The sequence below is a fragment of the Polyergus mexicanus genome, unplaced genomic scaffold (assembly GCF_030449975.1).
Source record: "Polyergus mexicanus isolate NDT 795.1 unplaced genomic scaffold, iyPolMexi1.0 SCAF_5, whole genome shotgun sequence".
Classification (NCBI taxonomy): Eukaryota; Metazoa; Arthropoda; class Insecta; order Hymenoptera; family Formicidae; genus Polyergus; species Polyergus mexicanus.
Window position 1 is genome coordinate 11,479,786 of NW_027223325.1, and position 8,153 is coordinate 11,487,938.

The window sequence follows — 8,153 nt, forward strand, 5'->3', positions numbered from 1 at the left end:
GACCAAATCAATGATCGAATAAATACAAACGTGACTCGTACAAACATTTATAAAATCGGAAATAAGAAAGGAAACTTAAAGAGAAAAGAACTAAAAATTAAAGATAATTAAAAATCATAATAGAGGAAATGATGTATAAAGTATTTCTTATAATCTTAAATCAGAAATAGCTTCAACAAGATTTTATATCATCAGTAGTATAGACGGAAATTGTGCAAACATATTACAAAGTTTTTACGAAAGATATTAAAATTATATCTCAAATTTCTACCCTTTTCGTTTCCCTTTCTTCTCGAATATAAAAATTAAATTACTGCAACCAGAATGACCGGATAGAGAGATGGAAAGAGAGAGAGAGAGAGAGAGTTTGAAAAGTTGAGCGCCAAAGTATAAGCCAGTTCGCCATTGTCGGAACCGTAAAATATTTTTATCAAATGTCTCGGAGAGTCAGTAATTTAGCGCGTGAAGGAAGCAGAGCGAAAGAGTTCCACGCCTGACCGACGTTACTGACCGTTCGCCGCCAGGACCACCGCAAAACTCGAAGTTCGTCCATAACGAATCACCAGAAGTGCAAGTCTGGCTTCCGGCCACCGAAGGGATAGAAATCCATCGTGCCGCACGTAGGGAGGCACGTCAATTTCCGCCGAAGCTCTTAATCGTCTTCCAGTTCTATCAAGGCGGGAGGTGGAGGGAGAGAAGGGGATACGCGCGCGCGCGCGCGCGAACGCGTCTCTATTTTCTGACACGTACATTTTCTGATACGTACACGCGCACGTCATTTGCACTGATAATGGTACAATCGGCGAGTGAAAAATGGAATAAAGAAATGTCTTCGACAGACATCACAAGTTTCTATAAAAAAAATATTTTATGACTTGAATAAAAAATTTTATAAATAAAGTTGAAACCTGGAGGTGTAGCCCCCTGGCACCTTTATTTGTTATCCGCTGTTCTGGAATAGAAAAGTTAATCCACCGAAAAAAGTTTCACAGTCTGGTTGTCTACTCTGACATGTCAATATGGTTGACTAACCCACGCGGTGGCTCCCGCTGCTCTTTCACAAATTTCGATTTTTCACGCGAAATCTCTTTTTCACAGTTGCACGCGCTCCTGTAGGAGCAACGATTTGTCGGGAAAAAAAAAAAAAATCTTTTTTTATTTCGGCATACGCAGGTCTATCATTATTCATTGAAATCAGAACATCATGGAAGCGTCATTACTTCCATTAAAAGTCCATTAAAAATGATACGCACAACGCCGGATTTGTGAAATGTGCGTATAAATATTTTACGACTTAATCAATTTGTACAATTCGAGAAAATTTGACTGTATCATTTTACGCGAGTTAAACGTTGCATTATGAAAACATTGTTGTACAATATTCGTGTGTTATTAGCATTACATCGAATCTCGTCTCGAATCGCGAGCACGGTCCGATATTTCCCTCGAACGCGAGAAATCTACGTTGATGCGTTACGCACGAGTGACGTGGCAGTGCATTAGCGGCGATTCGCGATGACGCGCGAACGCGGCCGTTAAGATCGTTAAAGTGATGAATCGACGGGCGAGGGCAAAGGGCAAGATGCATCCCCGGGATGACGAAGGGCGAGTGGTAAATCATGCCTCTCGCTTGCGCGCGCGCGCGCTCTCGCGACTCAAACGATGACTTCCTGGACGATCGCCAAAACCGAGCAAGTGAACGAGCCGGAAAGCCGGCTGGAAAGCGTGTATGTCGCGTATGTGTGTGCGCGCGCGCGTGTGTATACGTACGCCTAGGGGTGGGAAGATCGGGGTTGAGAGAATGGAAGGGAAATACAGAAAGTTGGGCGAGGTCAGAGAGTTGGGTGACAGCAACCGGGGTAGCCTCCGGAACGGCTGCCTCGTGTTCGCGGAGCGTTGTTTGATAAGGGGTCTACGGATAATGTTAATATAAGTTTGACCCTTTCACAGTATCCAACTCAGTCGACTAAATCAATTCGCGCGGATAAATGCGCGAGAAAAATAAAGGAAGAAGAGAGCTCCTTCATATTATTTTGACACAATCAGCTGATATCCTTCACGAAGTCGGTCTTTCGCGAGCGCGTGTCTTCATTTCGCGAAGCTATACTCATCGATCATAAAATGGAATTCTGAGGAGGATTCGATGTTAAGAAATTTATTACTCTATAAGTACTTTGGTCTATATTCTTTATTGTAGTATTAAACTAAGTAGAGTCTGTATCACGCCGATGGAAGTAGTATAAATCAGTAAATGATCGGACATACGTTTCAGGGGATATAATACCGCGATTATATTTTGGCGCAATATACTTATATACGATTTCAGATTTTTCTCCCCGTCTGCCACATCATACGAAACATCGTACTGTAATAACGTAACGGGATTTTATATTTTAAGCTCTTGCGCAAAGAGTACGCGAATACACCAACTGTCGCGTCAAATAATAATATAATCATTTTATGGCCCCGCGTTATGTGCCGTTTGTCGATCGCATCGCGCTCGGTTTTTTTTTTTTTCGTTAAAAAAAGAAACGATTCCTCTCTTTCTCGATAATGTACGCAATAAGTAATACAGTTCTTTTGTCCAGCACGGTAAAAAGCTCATATATCGCGGCGTTCACATCTTCGGATAAACGGCGAAACGCGATTGAAACGCATCGAATCGAGTGGGCGGAATCTCTCTGTTTGTCCGACGATATATTACACGCTTTATATATGTCCATTCTGCGCAAATACGAAAGAGAACCGAGGACATTCTATGAATATTCCCGATAATCCGGGGACTATAGCCGATATCCAATATAATATTCTCAGAATTTCCCTTCATATTCGCTGATCGGCAAGCCGGAAAGATGATGAATAATAATGTTACGAGAACTCTTCTGTTCACCCGTCTCTTTCTCTTTTTCTTTTTCATGATCTTCCTCAATTATTCATCCCATGAGTTTTTGCTGTCGACTTTCGCTCCGCTCAGATTTATCCAAAGTTCAACGTGTTCAAATTGACGTAACGAGCTTTGTCTAGATTAAATAAACGTATTAATTAAGCACGGGGAGGCATAATCGATGCGTGACGCGTATACAGAATAATACCGATATAGGGGGCTGAGGATCGTTTTTGCTCGATCAAATTGTTCGTCAAGCGGAGAATCTCGCGTTATCTCTATCTTATTTTCCTTGGCGCAACTTTTTAATTTCCCACTTCCATTATCTCGGCGGCTAAGATTTAGCTTAAAACTCTGTTAAAAAGTTGGTCTAACATTAAATCGATTAAAGTTTTTGTCATTTATATACTCCTCTGAGCCGGTTAATTCGCGCAAAAGCTCATTACGAAATACCTTACACATATATAATTCACCTATGACAATGTCGATAATTCTATTTAAAACAATTCCAAACTAATCGCAGAATACGCTTATCATCGAATCCATTATTTCGGGTACACCTTGTATGAAAATTGATCTTTTTCTCTTTTATTAAAGCGATAAAAATTATCCTTCTGATTATTCATTTTCGGAAAAACCAACACGGCGATGTTTTCCCCTCATTAAGGAGCGCGAGCTGGCAGCTCCTCTGAGATTTTTGCGCGTCAGACATTTTTCGCAACGCTCGTGAATCAGAATTAGAGTAGGAGCTATTGTAATACTTGTCACAAACCGGATCCCTTCATCGGAAACTCGCGAAACTTCAAAAGACGGGCGTTACGCATCGTGTAATTAGCCCCTAGATTTTACTACGTATATAGTTCTATTCCAATCTATCTTATTATAATACACAAAGTACGATTCAACATGATTTGTCTATTAAAGTAGAAATTTGTCCACGGAAATTCGATATTCTGACATTTTGAATACATTGAAAGACATTTAATTTAGAAGACAGTATTGTATTGTAAAATGTTTAAAATAGACGTAGTAACGATTAGATGTTTCTTATTTAAACAACTGGTACAAGTTTTTCTCCATTCCACAAAGACGTAGGGGAGAAAGAAAGAGAATCGAAGAAAGCGAATTATTTGTTTTTTCTTGCACTAAGCCTGTTTCTCTACGAGGAAAGCTCACTCATGTAACTTTGAAACGTTTGCATTTTTATTCAGATATAACAACCAACTTTTTCCTCTTTGAAAATCGATAGAGAAAAAGTTGAGTGTACACATACAAACAGCTGGAAAGTGTTTTCTATTTTATCCGCCGCAAAAGCGAGACTTTTAGCGAAGATTTTTCTCAAAATATCGTTTCAGATTAACGAGACTTCCCCGCCCCCTTCGCTTTGATTGTCACAAGAACTTTTCTCACCATCGGATATTATTGATTGTTGGATATATAGGGTGTTAATAAAAAATCGTTCAATATTTATATGGAGGACAGACTATATCGAGTAAAGAAATCTTAGTAAACGTTGAAAGCTCAAGATAAAAATATTCTGAGATAAAAATATTCTTGTATGTTAGCATCATAATTGACTTATTGGCTTCTACGTGTCGCATGCGACACGTGAGAAGAAGATAATCTGTCTAAAATTCCATATACACTTGGCATCTTCTTCTCACAGAATCGCAAACTGTATAAGCACCACAAATTGATCCGCAACCGCCGGTTGATGACAACTGATTGATGACCGCCGGTGAAATCTTCTGTTATGAAGTATGTACGGAAAAATTGAATAAAAATATTCAGAATGCGATTTATAAACACTGAGGTAAACATCGCATGCGATACGTAGAAGCCAGTAAGTCAATCATGATACCAACATACAAAAATATTTATATCTCAGAAATTGTTGAGCTTTCGATTTATGTTTACTAAAGTTTTTTCACTTTTTACAGTATGATGTGTGTCCTATCTACCATATAAATATTGAATGGTTTGTTTGAACATTCTGTGTATATAATATATATTCTTATAACACTGATTATATCCGTCGTCAGTCGCAGCATAATTGCTCGGATGTGAAAACGACGGAAAACTAAAAGACTACAAAAAGAGGCTGCCGGTGACAGTTCGACGATTCTCTCTGTCGGTTCTTTTTTTCTTTTCGTCCGTCGACATATTCGACGATCGCAGCCAATCTAACCGCGTATCTATCGACAGTCGCTTACGAAAATTATCGCGAGTATTTCATTTAATTAAATCAGCAATCCATACCGCGTAACACGCATATAAGAGAAGTGCTCTTTCATAAACTAATTAAAAACCTTGAATCAACGAAATACGCGATGCGTACGAACACACAAAAATAATCTCCGGGAGAGCGCAACTGTAAAATATATTTTGATATAATTACTAGTGGAGATGCTTTTCCCATTGAATTTCAACGCAAAAGTCTGCGATTTATTTCGTTAAATTTTAAACTTCTAATTTTAAACGACCGTAAAACTCTATTGGATTATTTACGTCGGCGCGTGCAATATTCGTTCGATATCAATTAAAGTTAATTGAAATTACGATTATGAAATTACTACAATTCGAACGGTATTATTTCTGATCAATAAAATTTTCTACGGCTCTCTCTCTCTCTCTCTTTCTTTTCACGGGCGCTTTAACGTATCACCATCAATAAAAAAAAAAAAAAAAGATCTCGCGCGAGATAAAAGTAAATTGTAATCTGCGTGTAATCCAAAATTTATCGAGACAATACGGCGCTTTTGCCAATTCAGTTTTAAATGAAATTTCCAATAAATAATATAGATGGGTATTGTGTTTGTTTCGATTGTTCTTGGAAAGATTTCACTATGCATACCGCAACACACGGCGCATACACACACACATACATTGCCGAAAATATCGTGAAGGCTCGCGGGCAATAAATCTTGGCGAAACGCATTCGATCAGGATATGACTGGCAGGGTTGGAATCATTGTGCAAAAACTAGCCGTGATGCTCGCGTGCCGTACCGCGTGCATATTCACGCGTGCCATCGGATGAAAATTTAGTCAAATTAACCATAAATCATCTCGGGACCCGAGATCGACGATTATTTATAGTTTACGCGGACACGCAAATGGTTTTTCGGGCTATTACTCCGAAGCAAATCGGAAATATACCGACAAACGCGATCATAAACACACATGGATGAATCATCGAGATCGTTATTTTTCTCCCTTCTTTCCTCACCCCCGAATATATGAACGCAAAATTGGATAGTCGCTAATTGGACGCGTGTAATAAAACCGTTTAAAGAATAATCCCTTGTTATGAAGTTATTTGATTTGGCAAAATCCATTATTTTCGGACATTCAATTCTCTCTCTCTCTCTCTCTCTCTCTCTTCCCATCACCATCTCTAAATGATTTACAGTAGAACTTTATAAATGTTTGCTACCGGATATAGTTACTTTTAAACAAGTGAACTCAATAAAAAAAAAAAAACTTTTCTCTCTGCGTTTTATGATTGATGACTGACAGATCGATTGTAATTTCAATCATTAATTACATACATTTACATATAATCACAAGCAATATTTTCCTTCGGCTTAATTCTCGGGCACGTTGAAAAGACAATATAAAAAACGCAAACATATTTACACTTACGTTCACAAATTATTCAAATTACAGGTCGGCAATATTTCAAGAATATTCCAAGGGAAATGAGTTTCATTATATCGCGCGTGATTGAATATAATTCAGAGTTCCCTGCTTATCTCATCCGTCGTGGCAATCTGTCAGATTGTCCGACAAATATATCACGCGGAGGGTCCGGACTTATTTAGAAGATAGAAATAATAAACGAATCGCGCGCTTGATTTATCTTTGGCGGAAACGAGTACATATATATTTATAATGTGACGCTACTCTCAAATCGAATTTCGTTAATTCACTCGTTATATTTCTTTTGACGCGAAAATGATAATGGATAATAATCCGAACGGCGAGGAAAATCGCTTCATATTATGCCCGACGACGAGACTCCCCTTTCGCGCTATTCTCTTTCTCTTTCTCTTTAGTTTGCCGCCAAAACGATCCATTAATTTTCATTAAACATCGACAAAACTCTCTCCCATCGATATTCGCCGGGCACTGACAACTCCAGAAGAAATCACTGGGATGGGGAGAACAGAAGCTAAATGATACGCGTGTGTACACGTTGAAGAGTGCATGTATCGAGCGCAACCTTGGCTACGTGTGGGATTTCTGCCTTTGTCGCGTATTTTTTATACCCGACTCGTATACAAACCCCGATAAAAGCTGCTCTTACGGGAAACGACGGGAAATACGAGCGCTGGTTACAGAAGATGCGGAGAGGGAGTGAGGGACGAAATCACCCCCTCGCGCGCGAAACCTCTGACTTCTCGTTTGTATTTGTTCCATTCAATATTGCACGTATATTATATTGCACGATACCGATCTGTCGCAGCGATTGTCGACGTGCACGCACAAGTGTGATTGACGCGTAAAAAAAGTGTTTGAGTGAAAAATTCACTCAATGTTTTACGATGGCAAATATCATACAGCGATCGCTTGCCGATACTTGCGTTACGCGATAATTATACGCAAATTTCGAGTGCAATCGAATTTTATATGAAAAAAAGATATGGATCTTTTGAAAATAAAAATTTTTCCCCGAATTTTGACAACTCTTTTACGATATTTTTTTAAAGAAATTTAAACGACTTTCGATATATATATATATATCATAACATATGTGCCTTTCTTCTTTCAAAATTGTACACATATGCACTGAAACTTATTGAAATTAATACGTGTTGTTTCTTTACCTGTGTGAACGTTATGGACGAAAGTTAGGTAACCCTTGGCATCCTCTTTCTTCTCGTGTGCCTTCCGCAAATCCCTGTAATCTGGTATGTAACTAGTTGGAAACTTGGCGAATGCGGAATCACTACTAATTACGCGACGCAAACTTATTTGGCGGTCATTCTCTATTAACTGCATTGATATTTTAGAGCTCTATCTCGTACAACAGTTTATCAAATGCAACTCTACAAACAGATTAAAAATATAAATAATTTGTTGAGAAATATTAAATAATTCAGTCTCTTACAATTAGCTAAAGGAGAATATTTTCGTTCGCATATCTATCTCAAATAAAATCTTAATCCTCGAACAAGATTATTTTTCTTCATTAAAAAACAATATAATATATATATAAAAAAAAGAGACCATATTACAAAGAATCAAGAAAAATAAACGAAAGTTGA